At 41.4% G+C, this 23308-nt stretch overlaps 1 protein-coding gene across 2 annotated transcripts in view; it reads left to right on the top strand.

Moving 5' to 3' along the window:
* The window catches only part of LOC132822248 (transforming protein RhoA), a 59915-nt gene that overhangs the window by 585 nt on the left and 36022 nt on the right, over nt 1-23308 (top strand). Inside the window, exon 1 of one of the 2 annotated variants that reach the window (XM_060835375.1) lies at nt 346-417. The exons of the other annotated variant lie outside the window; for it this stretch is intronic. The gene's annotated coding sequence lies outside the window, so the exon portion shown is untranslated. Of the gene's footprint in view, nt 1-345; nt 418-23308 lie in introns of those variants that run through there. 2 annotated transcript variants of the gene reach the window in all.

Below are 23308 nucleotides of genomic sequence, written 5' to 3'. Positions count from 1 at the left end.
GGTTGGATTTCAATTTTTTTTTGCCCAATTTTTCTTTTTTTAATCATCTGTTGCTGGCGGCCGCCATCTTGTGTTTGGAGGAGTTTTATTTGGGGGGGCTGACCCAAGAAAAATACAAGCATCTTGAAAAGTAATGGTGAGGTATATATATATTTTTTTCAAAATATATAAACTTAAAGGTTCTTATTTCTTTTTTTTACAAAAAAAGGTTAGCTAACAGTCCCCTAGCTCCTTCCTCTTTTTTTTCTCCCCCTCCCACTCCCAACTACAAAGTTAGTGTCTGTTCCCTTGCTGGGTCAGTATTGCTTTTCCTAATTAGCGAGGAAGAAGTTTCATTTAACTTTTTTTTTGTTTTTGTTTGTTATTTGTTTCTTTTTAAGTCGGGTTTCTTCTCGTTCTTTTAGATTGCCGCAAAAGGTTCGTGGTTTTATTCTTTTTAATTCGGAGGGGAAACAATATAAACGGAGGCCTCTGTTTATGAGGGGAACTTTTTATATATTTTTTTTAAAAACCCAGAAGTTTTTAAAGCGTTTTACATGGTGTCTTTGTTATGCTATCGTATTTCGCACGACTTTGATGTATGGCTGTGAATTTTTTTTAAAGTATATGACCAAGTATTTTGAAGTATTTTCAAAAAACGGAAATATCAGGACATCTAAAATGAGGTAATCTATTTTAAAATGGCAACCGCCCTAAATTTAGATTTTTTTGGCTTTAGAGTCTTTTTTTTGGTGTGCTTGTCATATTTTTGTTGAGATTGTTCGACTTTTAAGAAGGGCGGGGAATTGAAAGCTTTGTTTTTTTTGTGTTAAAATGTCGTCAGGCTTAGTGTATTTATTTTAAAGAAATAAGCTGTCTGACGTGTACTATTTAATCTGTGTTCTCATTATGGGTTTCCTCCAAATAAAACCATGTAAACGTCCTTAATAAAAGTGAAATGTTAAGGCACTCGGACGTGGTGTCATTTCCCTATTTTTTTTAAACATATTGCCTCCCCTCCATCGATTTTTTAATGCTAATTTAGAGCTGCAGCCTGAATCTTCATCCTTATTTTGAAATGGCTATGGCGGCTTTCCTGTGTTTTTTTTAAAGCCACGTTGACTTTTTTTCTGTCCCTGACAAAGATTTGTGAATATTAATTTTGATAGTTTATGAATTAGTAGACCAAAGAGAAGAATAGAACTGAGGAGGTGCATCCTAAACAGTTCTGGTGTCTTGGCTAACGCCACATCTCTGGGGATAACATTTTCTCAATGAAGGAAGCTTTTATTGTTTCCCATACGCAAAAAAGGGAACTGGTTCTGATGCTATTGGAACATCAAATGCAGTTTCTTGCCTATGTAAATCTTGCAAATGTTTTCATGTTTTATATGCACTGGGTTGATTAGTGTTCAATGTTTTCAGAGTGTTTGTTATTTGTACTCCAGAATCATCGACCATTGTAGCACAATAAATTTTGCCATGTACCCTGACGTTTGATCACTCAAACATGATATTCGAGTTGCAGTGAATTTCACAAAACCGAATTTGTGTGCCAAGCTTTTGAATCTGATCTCCTGTAAATTCCAGAATATGTGACATAATGCAATTTTTATTCAGGGGGTGGGGTGTGCTTCCTGCGTGCTCAGAGATGGTAACTGTCTTGAGACTAGGACGGTCCTAGGTGTGAGCCTGTCTTTGATTTAGCTAATCTCTATTGAGACAGCAGTGTATGTACAATTGGCTGCGGTGCATCTAGTGAAGGGAAGGTTGATCGTGGCTGTCGCAACCAATCATTGTGCAGAGAATCTTGCACAGTTTGCGTGGTGAGTTTGGCTGTGATGCCTTCCATAGTTGCATAGCTTACTAATGTCAGCAGTTGACGACCCACGCTTCGGGGCGAAAAAGAATTATCACTGAATGTGAAATTTTGATAGAGCTTGGTAATATATAACTGTGTGCCCATAGTAAAATGCCAGTGTCTGCACAACCGGGAGAAATCTAAAACCTAATTATCTATCAGGAGATTGGAGTCTGTTGCTGTGTTCTGTATTCCTGTATCTTTTTGCCAAAGATTAGTGGGATGTAAACATTGTTTATTTTGGTGAGGAGAGCATAGAGAATGGTCAGTTAAATAGGGAAATGCATTGACCTTTCTAATAATAGAAAAATGTAAAAGGAAGGTTTCGGTTATCCCTCCTAATATCTGCTCAGGCTCAATTTATTTTCCTTTTTTCTTAAAAAAAACTTCATTGGAATCGTGGTGTTGCTGCTTAGGCCAGAACTTGGGGCCCTGGAGGTTATTGTGGCTGCCACTGCTTGAACCTCAGCAGCCTTTGCAACTAGGTAAGGTATTTATAGGATTTCACTGGTGATGAAGGAACACTGTTTTATTTCCCAGCCAAGTGATGCTGTTTAACCTGGAATGGGTTGTGATCCCATGTGCTTGCTGATCTTTCCTTCAAAGTTGAGGCGTTCATGAGATTAGGAAGTTGAAAGAGCCTTTGGTGAGTTAATGTCCATTTTCACAGTGAATGTTGTGAAAATACATAATTCTGCTGAGGCTGGTACAATTGCAACACTTAAAAGGCATCTGGATGGGCTATGATTAGGAAAGGTTTAGAGGGATATAGGCCAAATGCTGGCAAATGGGTCTAGATTCGGTTAGGATATTGCCAAGTTGGATTGAAGGGCCTGCTTCCATGCTGTACATCTCTGACTCTGTATAAGATCAAAAATAGTACGTAGAACAGTTGCATTTAAAATCTGAGAGGAGTAACAGCCAGAAGAACCTTTGCTGTAGTAATTGTGAAGATCTTATGAATTGCCTCAGTGTATATATGTCCCTGGATTTTGTACAACTATTGTTGCAGGTTGCACAAATGATGCACTGATGAATGACTGAGATGATGGAATGTTATGACAGTCAAGCAGGTTATGCTAGGAGTCCTGTGTTTAAGTCCCACCTGTTCCAGAGATGAGATAACATTTTGAACAGGTTAATTGGAAAATATGTGGTGTCTTGGATGGTGCAGACATTATTGAATTTAAAGCTATGTTCACAGAGAAAAGTGGGGAGTATTTCTCCTATCATGCTCTTGACTTGTGCCTTGCAGGTTACACTTCCTCTGTAAAACTCCTTGCAATATTCATCTGTATAAGAGGTGCAGTAACTAGGTGCATAATCCAAATGTGCAATTCCAGAGTCGTCCTATCACTTCCCTGTTTTAAAACTTAAATTTAAATACTGGCTTTATACAAGTTAATGTCTAACCAGTGTCCTAGCGTAAAACAATTCCTACATGTAAGTAGCCCCATTACTGTGCCTTAACCCTGAAAACTGCACAAAATAATCTACAAATCTGTTAGTCACAAAATTCTGTGTCATGGTGATAAAGCAGGTATTACTGGACAAGTAATTCAGATGCCTGGACTAATGATCTAGAAATAAGGTAAAATACCATCTGGCTAATCATGAACCCACTGACTTGACAGAAAAAAGTCTAATTCAGTAAAATTCTTTTGAGCAAGGAAAGTTGCCATCCTGATTTGGATCAGATGAATAATTGACTCCAGAACCACAGTCATAAGTTATGAAAATTAGCTGACCTCTGAAAGCACTCAGTTGCTTCAAGATCTGCAATAAATGTTGACCTGGCTAGTCATGTTCACACCACGTAAATAATTGTTTTATTAGAAAAAAATTGTCACTAGCCACAGAATATTGATACCAATGAACCTCCAGTGAAATAATTAAACCAATAGGTTTTTTAGTATGTGTTTTTTATTGTTCACCTCCAGTTTCCACGCTGCCACTGGCATGGACAATCCTGCACCTACCAGCACTTTGAGTTGTACAGCTTAAAGACACAACTTAAATTGGAGCTACAAAATCCGTAGTTGTACTGCTACTTTTCACAGTGAATGTAGTGAAAATACACATTCTGCTGAGATGTCTGTAGCATCTCAAAAATAGTATGTAGAACAGTTGCAGTTAAAATTGGAGAAGAGCAACAGCCTAATGAATCTTGCTGCAGTCATTGTGAATTGCTTCAGTGCCAATTCTGATCACGTTATACGTAACAGACCAGCAATCTATGCTTCTGTTTCCTTTGTTATGTTGTGCCAATCTGAATTGTAAATCTCTTGATTTTGTATATCCATCATCTACTTTTCTATTGTTTATACTGAAATATTCCAAAAAAATGAGAACTATTTATTTTAAGAAGGCCAGGTATCTTAGTTGGAATGGGTGTGTTGCATTTTGAAAATAACCAAGCAAAGTTATTTTCAATCATTGGTGCTCTCGAACTATATAAATATTGCTGAGAGTTAAATCATCCCAATCAATATTTAGCATCGCTCTAAAAACCTGTCTTCCTGTATCCTTTTATAATTTTTTTTCATCTAGTCCTTCATTGACAGTTTGCGCCTTGTGTTGATTTCAAAATTCCATTTGATCTCTTTGATATGGAGGGAGTTAATTTTGATTTGTCTCATTCGAGTAGTGATAATCCTCATTAAAATGCCCGTTCTTATTCCAGTTTACCAAATGTTAGAACAACCTTTTGTTGCACACCTGCTTAAATAACTCCCAATTTTAAAACTCATGACGAGACCTCTTAACTTTCACTGAGAAAAGTCCAATTTCCAAGTGGTTCTTAATATTTCTAATTGAAATGTATTCTGTCCTTCCTATAGTTGCCACAATTGCATGTGATACAGCATAACCAATATTTGTGCCAACTCCGTATTACTTTCCTATTGAATATAAGACAATAGTTGGACCTCCAACTAGAGTACTGTGTGCAGTTATGAGTACCACACTTCAGGAAGGATTTGAATACATTGGCGAGAGTGCAGAAGTTTACAGTGGTTCTGAGGATGAGAACTTCATTTATTGAAATATTGGAGAAGTTGTATCTGTTGTCCTTTGAAAAGGCAAGGCGAAGTAAAGATTTTTATTAAAGTTTTCAAAATGGAGGTATCTGGACGCAGATGGGGAAAAACTACTCTAACTTGTAAAATGATCAAGAAAGCACATTTTAAACTAATTTGCCAAATATGATAGCATCTGGAATATGCATTATGGCAATGTGATGGAGCCAGATTCAAATGAGGCATTGAAGAGGGTATTAGACAAGGAAAACTGCTGAAAATGTGTTGCTGGAAAAGCACAGCAGGTCAGGCAGTATCCAGGGAGCAGGAGAATTGACGTTTCGGGCATGAGCCCTTCATCAGGAATGAGGAGAGTGTGCCAAGCAGGTTAAGATAAAAGGTAGGGAGGAGGGACTTGGGGGAGGGGCATTGAAAATGCGATAGGTGGAAGGAGGTCAAGGTGAGGGTGATAGGCCGGAGTGGGGGTGGGGGCGGAGAGGTCAGGAAGAAAATTGCAAGTTAGGAAGGCGGTGCTGAGTTCGAGGAATTTGACTGAGACAAGGTGGGGGGAGGGGAAATGAGGAAACTGGAGAAATCTGAGTTCATCCCTTGTGGTTGGAGGGTTCCTAGGCGGAAGATGAGGCGCTCTTCCTCCAGCTGTCGTGTTGCTATGGTCTGGCGATGGAGGAGTCCAAGGACTTGCCTGTCCTTGGTGGAGTGGGATGGGGAGTTGAAGTGCTGAGCCACAGGGTGGTTGGGTTGGTCGGTCCAGGTGTCCCAGAGGTGTTCTTTGAAATGTTCCGCAAGTAGGCGGCCTGTCTCCCCAATATAGAGGAGGCCACATAGGGTGCAGTGGATGCAGTAAATGATGTGTGTGGAGGTGCAGGTGAATTTGTGGTGGATATGGAAGGATTCCTTGGAGCCTTGGAGGGAAGTAAAGGGGGAGGTGTGGGCGCAAGTTTTGCATTTCTTACGGTTGCAGGGGAAGGTGCCAGGAGTGGAGGTTGGGTTGGTGGGGGGTGTGGACCTGACAAGAGAGTCATGGAGGGAGTGGTCTTTTCGGAACTCTGATAGGGGAGGGGAGGGGAGGGAGATATATCCCTGGGGTGCTGGGGCCCATTTGGAGGTGGCAGAAATGACAACGATGATACGATGTATATGGAGGTTGGTGGGTTGGTAGGTGAGGACCAGTGGGGTTCTGTCCTGGTGGCGATTGGAGGGGCGGGACTCAAGGGCGGAGGACCGGGAAGTGGAGGAGATGTGGTGGCGGGCATCCCGAGATAGAAATGAAAAGGTCTAAGAAGGGGAGGGAGGAGTCTGAGACGGTCCAGGTAAATTTGAGGTCGGGGTGGAAGGTGTTGGTTAAGTGAATGAACTGTTCAACCACCTCAAGTCCTATTAAACGAGAAAAAGGCAGGAAATAACACAAAATTATAACCCTCATTTAGAGAACCAGCGCTAGTGTGGATATGACGGGCTAAATGGCCTCTTTATGTCCCATAATGAAAAATGCAGTACATTTGTTTTTCTTCTTCTTGTCACCTACACCTGTCAAGCTCTATATCAAGCAAACCTTTTATTTACCCTGCACCTGTGGGACCAGGAATGTGTTGGTTGGTCAAATATTCCAATAAGCAAGAGGTAAGCATAAATCCTGACCAAGTGAAGCTTCGCGACATCAATATCCTTCAAAAAACCTGTTTAAAAGATCAACACAACTCCTGAAATCAATGTAAGAACACATAGTAAGTAATAGAAACATAATGCTGGGGTATACAGATCACTGTACTTTATTTACAGCATAAACACTCAGACTTCGTGGTATTTGAGGTGTATAATTTTTACCGGTTTATCAGAGGTGCTGCTTAAAACCAAGTTTGCTGTCCTTTTTGGCTCAAGAATTTTATCTAGCATTTTTTAGATGACCCTGAATTTCCAAAGGCCCTGCTACTTCAACACACCATGTTCCCTGGCTAGCTTTTCTCTTAGGCCAGTTGCAGTACTCCAGTGAAGCTCAGCACAAGGCGGAACGACAGCGTCTCATTTTCTGCTTGGAGACCCTGCTGCCTTCAGGACCTATTATTGGGTTAAATAATTTTAGAACCTGAACACCTTCAATTTCCTTTTTCCACCCAGACACCCAGGCTCTATCATGTCATGGACTGCTTTCAGCGCAGCCAGCCCATTTTCACCTACTTATCGTCCACATTATCGTCTGTTCTTTCTCAATGGCATGTTAACATTAATCCCTCATGCTTGCTGTCCATCTATCTGTTCACTGCCTTATGTCCTTCATCGCTGTCTTCAGCCTATAAAACACTTTTTCTAAGCAGTATCAGTTCTGAAGAAATTCTGGACTTGAAACATTAACTCTGTTTCTGTCGCCACAGATGCTGCCTGATCTGCAGCATTTTCTGTTTTTGTCTCAGATTTCCGGCATTCACAGCTCTTTGTATTTTAATATTTTTTGTTGTTCTTTAATACAAAATACAATGGCGAAATTTCTCCAAGAGTGGTGAGATTATGGAATTCACTGCCACAGAAATTGGTTGAGGCCAAAATATTGTTTTCAAAAAGGTGATAAATATTGCTTTTGTGGCCAAAGGGACCAAGGGATATAGGTAAAGGGCAGAATTTGTATTGAGCTTGATGGTCAGCTGTAGTCCTATTGAACTGCAAAACAGGATTCAGCGTTGAATGATCTACTCCTGCTCCTATCTTCTCTGTTTCTAAAATTTGACATTACATTGAATCTGCTAGTTAGCTGTCCTTTGGGCCAATTTAGTGCAAATCCTATTTGCATGCCTCCATTTGTTTGAAATAACTCCTGTTTTGTGCTAACTTCCATCCACAAAAATCCTGATTTTTGACCCCCCCCTTCTAAAATTATTTCGCCTTACTTAATCTGTTCCAAATGTAAAGCCAAATAGTCTCTTGTTTCATTTAATGTTTTTCGAATTTTATTTGCAGGTATAGATGCTCTGTAATCGAACTGAAATTAACTAGGTTCAATTAATTATCTCTATCATTGACTTAGTTTGTAATGTGATTTTAATCAGGTTACAGATGTTAATTACCAAAATGTACAACTTGCAGAGTTTTGGTGCAGTGGGTAGTGTCCTTGCTTAGAGTTAAAACTCTAGTTTCTAATTCCACCTCGGGAGTTGGTAGCCAAGGAAGATGCACTCATGATATGGCCAAACTGGTTGACTTGCAATCTACAAATCCTTTCAGGATACCCCAGTGATGGGCAGTAACAGCAAGAGAAATGCCTGATCAGCCATGTGATGGAGGTAATATTAGATGTCTCATCTATCGCAACCTATAGCTCTGAACTGCAACCTGTATATTACCAGAGCAACTTGGACTTGAGTGAACTGTGACACAGCACAAATGTCGGTTGTTTATTTTTTTTTGCAAACTAGAACAAAGGTCTATAACTTGCTATGTAATCAAAACAGCAATAGTCATCTATACTCTTTTTTTTCTCCTTTTGTTTCCACAAGACTTTAAACTTTGCACTCATTTCTCTCTTCCTATATCATATTAGGAATTGTTTTAGTTTAACAAAATCAGAAACTTGTTCGGACTATTTTGGACTGCAATTGAAATTCTCAAGTAACAACCAGCAATTCAGTTTTTGTGTTGGGGCCACATTAGCTTCTCAAACTAAAGTTGTTCAACATTTCTAAACTGTGTATAATGGCTTTTTTTTTTCATTCTCAAATTTCTGGAATAACTTCCATCCCTGAACAATGTGACAGCTGTTTTTCAGAAGAATGCAATATATTTAGTTTTTGTTATGCCATAAGAATTCTCTTTTAATCAAGGCTGTTATGGATGTATGTGATGTCAATATAGTGGGTCTGTGTAGGAAGGGGTGGTAATCTGAGGGAAATGCATATTATTGTACTTGCAGAAATGCAAGTTGGAAAGTAGAACAAACAAGCATTACAATGAATCTAGAATAATCTTTTTTACCACTGCAAGTGCCAAAAGGTGAAGTACTACTTATCTTAAAACTTATTTTTAAAACAAAATTTGAAGGAGTGGATGATTTGGGATTTTTGAGGTAAAGGGTGGGTAGAAGGCGAGTAAGTATTTTAAAAAAAGGCTAAATAAACTGTATTTTGCTGGCCTTACGAGCACCAAGTAATTAGAAGCCTCATACAGGTTAATTATACTACTGTGTCGTAGTTGAGGGTATGTTCGCTGAGCTAGGGAGTTGATTTGCCGATGTTTCGTCCCCTGTTGAGGTGATGTCCTCAGAGCTTTGGAGCCTCATGTGAAGCTCTGCTGTACTGTGTCTTCTGGAATTTATTTGGTTCCATCCCTGGTGCTTCCGGTTGCCGGCTCCTGTTGTTTGTTGTAGTGACTGGTATATTGGGTCCAGGTCTATGTGTTTGTTGGTAGAGTCCATGGATGAGTGCCATGCTTGTAAAAATTCTCTGGCTGTCCTCTTTTAGCGTGTCCTATGATTGTGTTGTCCCAGTCAAATTTGAGGTCCTTGTCATCTGTGTGTATGGCTGCTAGGGATAGCTGGTTGTGGTGTTTAGTGGCTAGTTGGTGTCCGTGCATGCGGATTGTCAGTTATCTGCCTGTTTGTCCTATATGTTGTGTTTTGGCTTGGAATCTTGTCAATTATGTTTGTCTTACACACGATGGATATAGCTCACCAGATTGGAAAATCCTATACTCATCATGTGCTAGACAAGCATAATTTACAAGATTCCATGCAAAGACTGCACACAACACTATATAGGGCAAACAGGCAAGCAACTAGCAAGCTGCGAAACCCAGCTTGTGGATTTGATAATGTTTCACATACCTGATTTGTCACTGGAATGCACAGATGGTCCAAAGTGGCTCATGTTGGACAATTTTTGCCAATCCATTGCATTTTCTGTATGTCTAGCAGTGCAGCTAAGATACTGGATTCTGCCCTTTTTTTAAAAAAAATACAGAGGAACCTGATTGTCCGAACGAGATGGGCAGGCACTATTTCGTTCGGATAATTGTTTGATTAATCGATTCCATGCCTTTCTTCTGGGGCTTGGAGTTTTCTGTAAAGTCTGCTCCCTGTTCAGGAGATAAGGCAGCATCACAGCATGCATGAACCCCCATTGCCACCCTATCCAACACCATGCCCCTGCCCGCTCCCTAACCCCGTCCAACACTGCCTGCCCCACCCCCACGTGACCCCACTGCTCGGCCCCCTTCTCCAGGAATGCCGGAATGGACACCAACAACAAGACTGTTGCTGCTGCTACTGCCTTTTGGGGGGGGGGGGGGGGGGGGTGAGGTGAGTCACCAAATAGCACGCGCACAACTTTTTGACAGGTTCCACCTTTCCCCTGTACAGGACAATGTAGGAGAGATTATCTGGGGAGGTTGGGGGGTGTGGGGGTTGCAGGGTTTAGGGTACGTGCCTGTGTAAAATTCCAGAGAAAGTGTGAGTAGAGAGAAAGATAGAGATATCTATCATTTAGAGATGGTGCCTGCGCTCCCACCAGTCCAAGACTGTTCTCTGTAGCACTTTTAATCACTGTAAGCAAAAGACGAGATCAGTGTTGGACACATGTCTTTGATGTAATGTTTCTGTTGGGACCCCGAGATGTCCTTCGGATATTCCGATTTTCGGATAATTGGTATTCCGATAATAAAGGTGCCTCTGTATACAAGTGATGCACCCATCACCAAGTTAAGCTTGATGAAGGTGCTACTGTTCCTTAGTATGAGTAATCGCACATTTCGCAGTGTTGCTATGCAAGGATCTTCCCAGGAAACGACCTTAAATTTTGAAAACAAACTGTGTGTTTAATTCATAGGCTGTTTTATTACTTGACTCTGTACATGTGTAGACTTTCCCTCTGAAAATGTTCAGAGTGCATCAGTGGCTTCTGGTAATTTCACACTGCTTGGCTCTCTCTCTCTTATTCCTGATGAAGGGCTTATGCTCGAAACGTTGAATTCTCTATTCCTGAGATGCTGCCTAACCTGCTGTGCTTTGACCAGCAACACATTTGCAGCAGATATTTTGATAGTAAGCTTTTTGTTTTTATTTGTACTTTTCGCCTGAACACTGGATTTTGAGTTGTATTTGGAAGATGATCATGCAATTCTGAGTTTGTTTTGTAAAGCTTTAAATGTATTGCTGTTATGCAAATGATTACTTCATTCCCTAAACAGCAAATTATGTTGAATTTAACTTGTGGATGAATCAAATTATGTATACATTCAAAGGTCTTGATATACCAAGGTAGTTTGTAGTGCTGCAGCCTATACTCTAATAACCCAGAAGTGAAAGATCAAATCGACTGTTATGTACTTCATGGTATTCATCCAGGATCTACTTTGCATCATTTTCTCAACGCATCTCAATTTATTGAAGTGTTATTATAAAATTTGCTAAAGTAGTGTTGTTATGACTTATAGTCAGTCTGATTTTTGAGAGCACCAATGAAGCAGTTTCTCAAGCATGTAAAATAGAGCAAAGCAAAAGCATGTGGATGAAAATTTAAACAAAACACAGTTTAGAAGAATATTCCCCAAAAATGCAAATTGCTCAATGTATTATGTGCTGTCAAATGTACTGTTGACATGAAAACAATATGCTGGAGATCACAACGGGGTCAGATAGCATTCATAGAGAGAGAGAGCACGCTAATGTTTTGAGTCTAAATGACTTCTTCAGAGCTGAAGTGAAGCATAATTTGGCAAAAGGTGCCAGAATACAAAATTTTGGCTTTTTTTTTGTTTGAATTTAATATTTACACTAGAAGGAGTACTGGTGAAATAATATATTGCCCAAGTGTAAAATAACAGCCATCCTATTAAATGTTTTCTTCTGGGGAAAACTCTAAACCACTTCCTGACTCTTTCCAAAGCAGTTTGGTTGGTTGGCTTTACGATTGCAAATCTGGTGTGATAAATCCAAATCCATTGGATCTGAAATGCCATAATTGATTGACTTGGTAAGACCTTGAGTACGTTTGGACTATTTGCAAAATATGATCATTTATAAAATGTGTATCTAAAGTTAATGGTAGTTGTCTTTCCCTCTAGAATAGGGGTTTTCAAGACTACAGAACACATTTTTAAGGTGGGAGGAGAGATTTAAAGACCTGAGGAACAAATCTTTTTTCAGGGTGGTTACATGTGGATATGAGTAGGAGCAGGTAGGTGTCAATTTAATTCGGGATTATGTTTGCTATAGACTGGTTGGACCGAAGGGTCTGTTTCCATGCTGTATCACTAACTTGCATTCAACAGGGAGGAATTTTCACTGAGTCAAAGAGCAGCATTCCTTTCTATAGGGTGGAAAGACAAGGTTTTCAACGTTTAATTTACAAACCTGCACAATATTTTTCATGAATATATAGATGATCCCAGGCAGCCACACACAATAGTCAGAAAAATTTATCCTTTTTTTAGCAGTACAGATTTGTGTTGCAACAGTGACAAGCCAGACATGAAATAAATGTAGCTGTAATCACTGACAATTTTCTGACTTATCCAAAACGCCTTCATGATTTTCATAAATTTCATTTATCTGGCCATGGATCCAAATATTGAGAAATTAAACAGTGTCCATGGGCTGCAAATGCTGGAATGTGTGATTTTTAATACGTAAGGAATGCTAGTCAGACCATAGATGGAACAGTTTTGGGTCCCTTTATCTAAGGATGGACTTATGTATTGGAAGCAATTCAGAGAGGCTCACTAGACTGATCTCTGGTATGGTAGACTTCTCTTATAGGAGAGTTCAAGTAGGGTGAGACTCTATTCAATGGAGTTCAGAGGCTGAGAGGCAACTTACCTCATGCAAGAATCTCATGTTTTAGTTAAGTTTGATTCTCCGTGTGGGAGTGTCTAGGACCAGAAGGCATAATCTCAGAATAAGGGATCACCCATTTAAGACCAATGACTAAGAAGCCAAAGCGGACATTGGCCCCTTTTTAGAAAATGAGGCTTGGGAAATAATATTGGGGAACCAGAAACTGCAAAAGAGTTGAATAAATACGTTGCATCAGTCTTCACCGTAGAAGACATTAACAGAATCCAAGAATATTTAAACATTCAGGGAGGGGGGTGTCGGAAAGGAGAGAAAATAATATCTATTGTGGGAGGGGAAAAATGTGTTTGGAAACTAATGGGGCTAAAGACTGTTAAATCCTCCCTGGATCTGATGGGATGTGTCCTAGGATGTTAGAAGTTGCTCCAGAAATGGCGGATGCTCTGGTAGTAAGCTTTCAAGAATCCTTATACTGGAAAAGTCTGAGGATTGGAAAACTGTTAAAATAGCACCTTCATTTAAAAAGGGATGAAAAGCAAGTCAGTTAAATGGGAAAATGTTGAGTCTTTTATAAAGCATATAATAGAGCATTTAAAAAATGCATAATATGATCATACAGTCAGCATTGCATCATGGGACAAATCATACCTGACAAATCTTCTAGAGTTCTTTTGAAGAGTTAGTTACGGAGAGAAAGTGGGAGAATGGGGTTGAAAAACTTATCAGCCAAGTATGAATAGTGGAGTAGACTCAATGGGCTGCGTGGCCTAATTTCTGCTCCTATGTCTTGTGGCACAGTGGTTAGCACTGATTCCTCACAATGCCAAAGACCCGGGTTCAATTCCTGCCTCAGGCGACTGACTGTGTGGAGTTTACACGTTCTCCCCGTGTCTCCATGGGTTTCCTCTGGGTACTCTGGTTTCCTCCCATAGTCCAAAGATGTGCAGGTTAGGTGAATTGGCCATGCTAAATTGCCCGTAGTGTTAGGTGAAGGGGTAAGTGTAGGGGTATGGGTGGATTGCGCTTCGGCGGGTCGGTGTGGACTTGTTGGGCCGAAGGGCCTGTTTCCACACTGTAGGTAATCTAATCTAATCTAATTTACTATTTCCCTTTTTTCTGTTCTACTTGTGAAAACATTTGGATTTTCACAAGATGTTTGAAAAGGTACCACACAAGGCGCACATTAGATGAGAGGCTATGGAGTTTGAGGTGGTACATTAGCATGGATAGAGAATTGCCTAATTAATAGAATTGGGAGGTGGGGAGACGTGCATCTCTTTTTTCAGGATGAAAACCTGTAACTTGTGTGCCACAAGGATCAATGTTAGAATCACAATTACTTCGAATTACTAATGACTTGGGGGAGGGTGAACTATGACCAAGTTTTTGAGTGATGCAAAACTAGTTTAAGGCAACTGGTAAGGATGATGCGCACACAATCTTGCATTGTGGTACAGAAAGGTTAAGCAAGTAGGTAAAAACTTGACAGATGGAATATAATGTGTAAAAATATAAAGTTATGCTCTTTGGCAGAAAGAATGTAGGGGTTGATTATTACTTAAATGGAAGAAAACTGTGGGAAACTACAAAACAGAAGGATTTGGGTGTCGTTATCTGTGAATTATAAAAAGCCAGTTTCCCCAGTTCATTGGGTGTTAGCAAGGGCAAATGGAATGTTGACTTTTATTTCAAAGGGAGTGGAGTATGAAACTATAGAGATTTTACTATAATTAAACCAGAAACTAGCCAGCCTATAGCTGGTATACTGTGAACAGTTTTGAATCCTCCTTTATTTTTTTTTAGAGAACTTGACAGGTAGATGTTGTTTCTTCTTGCGGCAGAGTCTAGGACCAGAGGGCAAATCTTTGGAGAAGGGTGTGCAGATTTGAATTGAGAGTTATGAATCTGTGGAATTTTTTTACTATGGATGGCTGTTGAGGCTGGATTATAAGTAAATTCAAGGCTGAAATAAGCAGGTTTTTAAACAGTCAGTGAATAAAAGGTTATGGTGTAAAGAGCAGGAAAGGTAGAGAGGAGAATTATTGGATCAGCCATGATCTCACTGATTGGCAGAACAGACTCTGGACTGAGTGCTTGATTCTGCTCTTGCACCTTGTGGTTTTATGGGAGGTTTTAAATGCATCCCACTTGTATGGGAGACTACATGGATTACTTGCTGGGAGCAGTTAAATCCCATTGTTTTTGTTCCAAAAGATCTGAGAGAAAATTTAGATGACTTGTTGAGATACTGATATGTAAGTCCTCCGGTCTTTCCAAACTCTTTACTGTCAAGTCTAATACTTTTGAAATCGTGCCTTTTTTTTTCTAAAATATAGGAATGCAGATATTGTAAGCTGTTACTTTGGGATCAACATAATCCACCTTGATGTAAAACCAGCCTGCTTTTAAAAATTTGTTGTGTGGTAATGGACAGGTTTGCTGCTTTATTGACTTTGTGATATTAATTACCAGCTAGGATACAAGAACTAACTCCCTTACTCTTCTGTGAAATAGTGCTATACAGTCATTTACAGCCTAGGAAAGTAAATGGAATCACCAGTTGAAGATTTCATCCAAGAAATAGTACCTCCAACAGTGCCACATTTTCTCAATACTGCAGTGTGGATGTCACCCTGGGCTTGCTGCTGAGGTCTCTGAAATGGAACTTTAGATCCGTAACACGCTCAGTGATTGCCATGCCAGCGCTGAACATAATAGACAGACTTGGGGAGCAATGGGAGGGATATTAATTCTTTACTGTCTCAACTCAAATGCAGGCAGGCGTTATTTCTGAACCAGAAAATGCAAATATATGTTCAGAATCCTTTTACAAAGTAATTGGTTTTCCAGGACAGTTGAATAATCTGGAAGTCACTAAGCTCTTTTTCTTTTTACTCGGTCTTTCAGTTGCACAGTTTGGGATAAAGGATCTTGACCAGTCCAAAATTGAAGAGTTTCTATGAAACAAGTTGGGATATTCAAAGGGAAGTTTTAAAGCATTAGTTGAACACTTAATGATGTTTGGCCATCTATTGATTTGTCTTGAAAGATACACTACCTTTACATATAACTACACTTTCAACCTCATAATGGATATAATGTGGATGCAGGTATCACTGGAACGACCAGCATTTGTTACCCGTCCTTAGGTTCTCTTGAACTAATTGGATCTCTAGGCCGTTTAAGAGGACAGTTAAGAGTCAAGTTGTAGGTCTGGAGTTACATGTGGGCTGGATATGGTAAAGATGTCCTTTTTTTTTATCTAAAGGACCTTGAACCGAATCAAATGAATTCCAACTGTATTTTTCGGAGATGAGCAGCTGATCAAATTTAAGCGTAAACTTCAGAGATTGGGTGGAGAGAGTGTAATTTTTTTTGTTTTGCACTTAATGTTTGCTCTTTACAATCTCTCTCATCTAGTCTGTAATTAGCAGAAACTGGAAATGACTGAAAGAAAATTAATTGTTCTGCCTGTCTTGCCAGGGCAAACATGTTTGCAGTAAACATTTGAAGTTTAAATCCCTTCAGCTCAGAATTTGAGCCAGAGGCTAAACTGCAACATACCAGGAAGGGGGAATGTTTCCAGAACACTCTGTACCAGGAGGCAGTCACCCTTTCCTTTTAGAAAAGGGTCTTTTGATTTGGCTAATGGCCAGGGACACTGAAGGCAGGTATATCAAGTTCTGATATTAGGCAATTGGGAAGAGTCAGCATGGTTTTCTGAAAGGAAGATCGTGTTTTAACTAACTTACTAAATTTCCTTTAAAAGATAAAGGGAAGCTTGTGGATGTATTGTACTTGGGGTGGGTGGTATGGGGGTGCAGATTGCTAGAAAAGCTCATCAGATCTGCCAGCACCTGTGAAGAGAAATCAGAGTTGACGTTTTGGGTTCGATGAACCTTCCTCACAACTTGGATTTACAGAAGGCATTTGATAAAGTGCCATTTAAGTTTGGCATATCAAGGGAGGCATTAGCCTAGCCTTATCATTAGGCCATTAATCCAGAAATATTGTTTGTCTCATGGGAACTCTGAATTCAAACCCCGGTTCAAAAAAAAATCTGGAATTAAAAATTACTAACCATGAAACCATTGTTTGAAAAACTCATCTTCATTACTAATAACCCATGGGAAAGAAAATCTGCCACCCTTGCCTAATGTGACTCCAGACTGACAGCAATGTGGTTTAATCTCAACTGCCCTCTGAAATGAGAGAAAAAGAGGACTGCAGATGCTGGAAATCAAAGTCAAAAAGTGTGGTGCTGGAAATGCATAGCATGTCAGGCAGCATCCAAGGAGTAGGAGATCCCTGATGAAGAGTTTATTCCTGAAACATCGACTCTCCTCTTTGAATGCTGCTTTACTTGGCCTTTTCCAGTGCCACATGTTTCGACTCTGCCCTCTGAAATGGCCTAGCAAACCACTGCCATACCAATTTCTAAAAGTCTTAATAAAGAAATGAAATTAGGTGGACCACAATGGGCCTAGGCACTGGGAACAGCAGAAACAGTCCTGTTTACCCAGCAAAGCCCTCCATACTAACTGGTCAGACCATATTTGGAGTATTGTGCACTGTTTTTGTCCCATATCTCGGAAAGGATGTACTTCTCTGGAGCATGTTCAGAGGAGGTAGAATGGCCCCAGGAACTAAAAGCTTGACATATATGAGGAACTTTTGAGGACTGGGTTTATACTTAATAGACTTTAGAAGGTGGTGGGGAGATCTAATTGAAACAAACAAAATGCTGAATGGCCTGGACAGAGTGGATGTTGGGAAGATTAGTAGGAGAGACTAGAACCCAATGACACAGCCTTATAGTAGAGGGAGATGAGGAGAAATATCTTTAGCCAGAGAGTGGTGAATATGTGGAATTCATTGTCACAGAAGGCTGTGGAGGCCAGCTGTTTGAGTATTAGATTAGATTAGATTACTTAGTGTGGAAACAGGCCCTTCGGCCCAACAAGTTCACACTGACCCGCCGAAGCGCAACCCACCCATACCCCTACATTTACCCCTTACCTAACATTACGGGCAATTTAGCATGGCCAATTCACCTGACCCGCACATCTTTGGACTGTGGGAGGAAACTGGAGCACCCGGAGGAAACCCACGCAGACACGGGGAGAACGTGCAAATTCCACACAGTCAGTCGCCTGAGTCGGGAATTGAACCCGGGTCTCAGGCGCTGTGAAGCAGCAGTGCTAACCACTGTGCCACCGTGCCGCCCACAAGACTGAGATAGATAGATAGATAGATAGATTCTTCTGTATCAGAGGTTACAGGGAGAGTGGAGTTGAGAAACACATCAGCCATGATTTGAATGGCAGAGCAGACTCAATGGGCTGCATTACCTAATATTAGGTTTTATGGCCTCCTGCCAAAATTGGGGCAGGTATCTTAGACTAGTCAAGCAACAGCCTGACATAATAACACTCATTGTGCATGTATGATCCCATGTCCCAGACAACACCCTTATACCTGGATATGACCTGTCCCAGCAGCAAGCAGATGTGGTAAGTGGTATGCAGCTAGGAGAGAATTGCCCTGGGAGATCTCAACATTGATAGCAGACTGCCATGAAGCCTCATGACTTCATTAAACGTGGGCAAGGAAACCTGCTGATTACCAAAGAAACCTCGGCTGATGAAACTTTTCTCATCCATGCTCAACGATGTTTGAAGGAAGCTCGGAGGATGGCAAGAGCACAAAATGTATCTCGGTGGCGGATTCCACTGTTCACCACCAAGATGGCTTGGCAACAGTACCACTAATTGACCTGTCATGTCCTAAAGAACACAACTGCTAACCTGGGTCTGTTGCAGGTGATGAGGGTACCATCAAGGGAAAACATACCTGACTTCATTCTTTATCAGTTGACTGGCTGTTGATGCAGGTGCTCATGACAGTATCGCTAAGAGTAACAACTGTACAGTTATTTTGGAGACAGAGGTGAAAGGGGCACAGCAGATGCTGGAGGTCAGAGTCTAGATTAGAGTGGTGCTGGAAAAGCACAGCAAGTCAGGCAGCATTCGAGGGGTAGGAAACCTCTGATGAAGGGCTCCTGCCCGAAACGTCGATTTTTTTTTTCCCTGCTTGACCTGCTGTGCTTTTCCAGCACCACTCTAATCTTGATTCATTTTAGAGACATAGACATGCCTTCACATTGAGAATACCCTCCATATGGTGTGGCACTATTACCATGCTAAATGGAACAGACTAGCAACTCGAGACTCTGCATCTACGAGGCCATGTGGGGCTACCAACACCAGCAGAATTGTACTCCAGCACAATTCACAGCCTCATGTCCTGGCATGTCCCTCACTCGAGCAGGTGTTCAACCCTGGTTCACTGGGGAATGCAGGACAGTATACCAGGAGCATTACCAGGCATACTTGCAAATAAGGTGTCAACCTTCTCCAGCTACCAAACCAGTTTACTTGCATGCTGAACAGCAAAACAGCAAGCGATAACCAGCTAAGTGATCTTACAACCATCAGATCAGATCAATCCTGCCACATCCAGCTGTGTTTGGTAGACAATGAGAAAACCCACTGGAGGAGGAGGCAACACAAATATCCCCATCCTTAGTGATGGAAGGGGCCAACACATGAATGTAATAGATAAGGCTGGAGCGTTTGCGGCAATCTTCAGGCTAGAAGTGCTGAGTGGATGATCTATCGTGGCCTCTGCCAGTGGTCCCCAGCTTTACAGATGCCAGTCTTTAGCCACTTTGATTCATGATATCAAGAAACAGTTGGAGACACTGGATACTGCAAAAGCTACGGACCCTGTCAACATTCTGACAGCAGTACTGAAGACTTGTGGTCCAGGACTTGCTGCTCCCCTAACCTAACTGTTCCAGTACAGTTACAACACTGGCATCTACCTGACAATGTGGAAAATTGCCCTGGTATGTCTTGTAAACACGAGGAATAAATCTAACTGGTCATTTATTATCCCGTCTATTTAATCTTGATCATCAGTAAAGAGATGGAAGGTGTCACCAATAGTGCTATCAAGCAGCACTTGCAGCAATAACCTGCTGATGTTCAGTTTGGGTTCTGCCAAGGCCTCACAGCTCCTGACCTCATTACAGCCTTGGTTCAAATGTGGACAAAAAAGCTGAATTCCTCAGGTGAAGTGAGAATGAAGGTCTTTGTCATGAAGGCCAAATTAAACAAAGTCTGGCATCACCTGACCCCTAGTAAAACTAGAATTCATGAGTATTAGGGCAAACTCTCTCTCTACTGGTGGAGTCTTAGCTAGAACACAGTTATGGTTGTTGGATCTCTGTCGTTCTGCCTCCAGGGCATCTCTGCAGGTGTTCATCAGGGTGGTGATCTTGGCCCAGCATCATCATCTGCTTCATCAATGACCTTCACTCCATCATGAAGTCAGAAATGGGGATGTTTGCTGATGGTGCTGAACATTACACAACCATTCACAACTCCTCAGATACTGAAGCAGTCCATGTCCAAATGCAACAACAACTGGACAATATCCAGGCTTGGGCCAATAAGTGGCAAGTAGCATTCATGCCACACAAATATCAGGCTATGACTGTCACCAGTAAGAGGCAATCTAACCACCGTCCCTTGACGTTCAATGGTGTTACCATCATTGAAACCCACAATGTTATTTAGTGGGAGATACCATTGACCGGACACTCCACTGGACCTGCCACGTAAGCACAATGGCGACAAGAGTAGATCAGAGGCTAGGAATACTGCAGGCAGGTATTTCCCCTTCTGACTCTCCAGAGCCTGCCCAGTATCTACAAGTCGGGAGTGTGATGGAATACACCCCACTTGTTGGATGAGTGCAGCTCCAACCACACAAGAAGGTTGACACTACCCAGGACAAAGCAATCCATCTGCTACTGATGCTCAGTAGCAACAGTGTGTACTACCTTCAAGATGTACTGCAGAAATTTACAAAATTCCTCTCCTCTTCCAAACTCGTGATAACTTCCATCTAGAAGTAAAAGGGCAGCAGATATAAGACATAGCGCCATCTGTAAATTTTCCTTCCAAGAAATTCACCATCCTGACTTGAAATAATTTCTATTACTTCACTGTAATTGTCAAAATCTTGTAATTCCCTCCCTCATGGCATTGCAAGTCAACCTGCAACATGTGGTCTGCAGAGGTTCAAGAAGGCAGTTCGCCGCCACCTTCTCCAGGTCAACTAAGGACTGGCAATAAATCTTGGTGAGCCAGCAATGCCAATGTCTCAAGTGAATAATTTTATTGTGGAAAATAACAGCTCATTGTTTAAGGGGTAACTTACGAGTATTTGATGGGTCCTTTGGCAGGATGTGACTACTTGTGGCCTGCAGGATTCTGTGCTTGGGCTCTGATGTTTTACAATTTACAACAATGACTTGGATGAGAGCTGTCAAAAGTAATTTGTGAGTAAGAGACAAGGAAGTTACAGGAGGATGTAGGTTGAGTGTGCAAAGCTCTGGCAGATGGGTTATTAAATGGGAAAATGTGAAGTTCTTAACTCTGGCCGAAAGAATATTACCTATACCGAGGGCAACTTCAGAATTCCAAGCTGCAGAAGAAGTTATTATGCATGTTGGTAGAGGGAACTAGGGAGTACTGTTTTTGAGATTGAGATGAGAAATTGAGGGTTTGATTTTGTAACAGGCAGATGAGATTAGGTCATGTAGATTGAGGGTTATTAGGGATAGGTGGGAATGTGGAATTCCAAACATAAACAGGTCAACATGATCTTATCAAATGCAGTACTGGCTAAAATAGCCGAATGACCACCTGCTCCTCTATTTTGTCTTTCGTATGTTCCCTAGTTTGGAAATAAATATTGACACTCAAATAGTGTGGCAGATTGCTAAACATTTGTTTTAAGATGTCAAAACCCTTTTTTTTGGGTTTTAACTCCAAATCAGTTTGTTTTTAGTTTTCAGAACAACTCGTCATCAGTGAATAATTTTTAGTTCAATGGGGGCTTTGCAGTTCACTTGTAATTCTTTGTCCACCTTTTAAAATGATATGCCAGTTGTTTAAATGTATAATAGGCTTGGAGAAGTCCATGTTTTGGATATAACCCTTTAGAAACGTCAACTTCGCAACCACCTGATGCTGCCTGGCTTGCTGTGTTTTTCCAGCTTCCTGCCTGTCAACTTTTGGATTCGAGCATCTGCAGTTTTTTTTTGTCTTTAATTGTTAAATGCTCATTTACATTTGTGCTAATGAACAGCATTAATTGGGATTTCACTGAAGTACATAACAGCATAGAATGGTTCTCTGTATGGACTGATGCTGCACATATTCCAATTCCTCACCTGTTCAACTGTCTGAATACACTTTTTGGCATTTGTCTTTTTTCTCTGGAGGTGATGGGATTTTCTGCAAGACCCTATACATGGGAAATCTATCCCTTTTACCTTCATGAATTTGGTATGGGGGTTGTTTTTAAATGCAGAAGTCACATGCAGTAGGTATTAACATAGCTCATTGACTCCAAGACTGCTTGTATTTTTTCAGCTTGTGAAGTCTATGTTCCATGTACATACAATTGTACTTGTTCTACAGCCATATTTAAAAATGTTACTTCAAGGGGGAGCAACTTAGACTGAACTCCAACCAAAACGTTGATGTTCCATCCATCTAAAAGTTGAAGTTCTAAATTGGAGAGAGGCCAATTTTGACGGTATTAGGCAAGAATTTTCGAAAGCTGATTGGAGGCAGATGTTCACAGGTAGAGGGATGGCTAGAAAATGGGAAGCCTTTAGAAATGAGATAACAAGAATCCAAAGAAAGGATATTCCTGTCAGGGTGAAAGGGAAGGTTGGTAGGTATAGGGAATGCTGGATGTCCATCTTCCGCAGCTACACTGGCACCACCCCCCACCTTTTCCTCCACCACATCGATGACTGTGTCGGCACTGCCTTGTGCTCTCACGAGGAGGTTAAACAGTTCATCCACTTCACTAACACCTTCCACCCCGACCTCAAATTTACCTGGACCGTCTCAGACTCCTCCCTCCCCTTCCTAGACCTCTCCGTTTCTATCGCGGGCGACCGAATCAACACGGACATTTACTATAAACTGACCGACTCCCACAGCTATTTAGACTACACCTCCTCCCACCCTGCCCCCTGTAAAAACGCCATCCCATATTCCCAATTCCTTTGTCTCCGCCGCATCTGCTCCCAGGAGGACTAGTTCCAATATCGAACCCAGATGGCCTCCTTCTTCAAAGACCACAATTTCCCCCCAGACATGATCGGCGATGCTCTGCACCGCATCTCCTCCAATTCCCGCTCCTCCACCCTTGAGCCCCGCCCCTCCAATCGCCACCAGGACAGAACCCCATTGGTCCTCACCTACCACCCCACCAACCTCCATATACATCGTATCATCCGTCGTCATTTCCGCCACCTCCAAACGGACCCCATCACCAGGGGTATATTTCCCTCCCCTCCCCATCAGCATTCTGAAAAGATCACTCCCTCCATGACTCCCTTGTCAGGTCCACATCCCCCACCAACCCAACCTCCACTCCCGGCACCTTCCCCTGCAACCTCCCCCCCCCCCCCCCCCCCCCCCCCCTTACTTCCCTCCAAGGGATCCTTCCATATCCACCACAAATCTACCTGCACCTCCACGCACCTCATTTACTGCATTCGCT

This window comes from Hemiscyllium ocellatum, chromosome 14 (genome assembly GCF_020745735.1).
Source record: "Hemiscyllium ocellatum isolate sHemOce1 chromosome 14, sHemOce1.pat.X.cur, whole genome shotgun sequence".
Taxonomy (NCBI): Eukaryota; Metazoa; Chordata; class Chondrichthyes; order Orectolobiformes; family Hemiscylliidae; genus Hemiscyllium; species Hemiscyllium ocellatum.
This window is presented reverse-complemented; position numbering and strand designations above follow the sequence as displayed.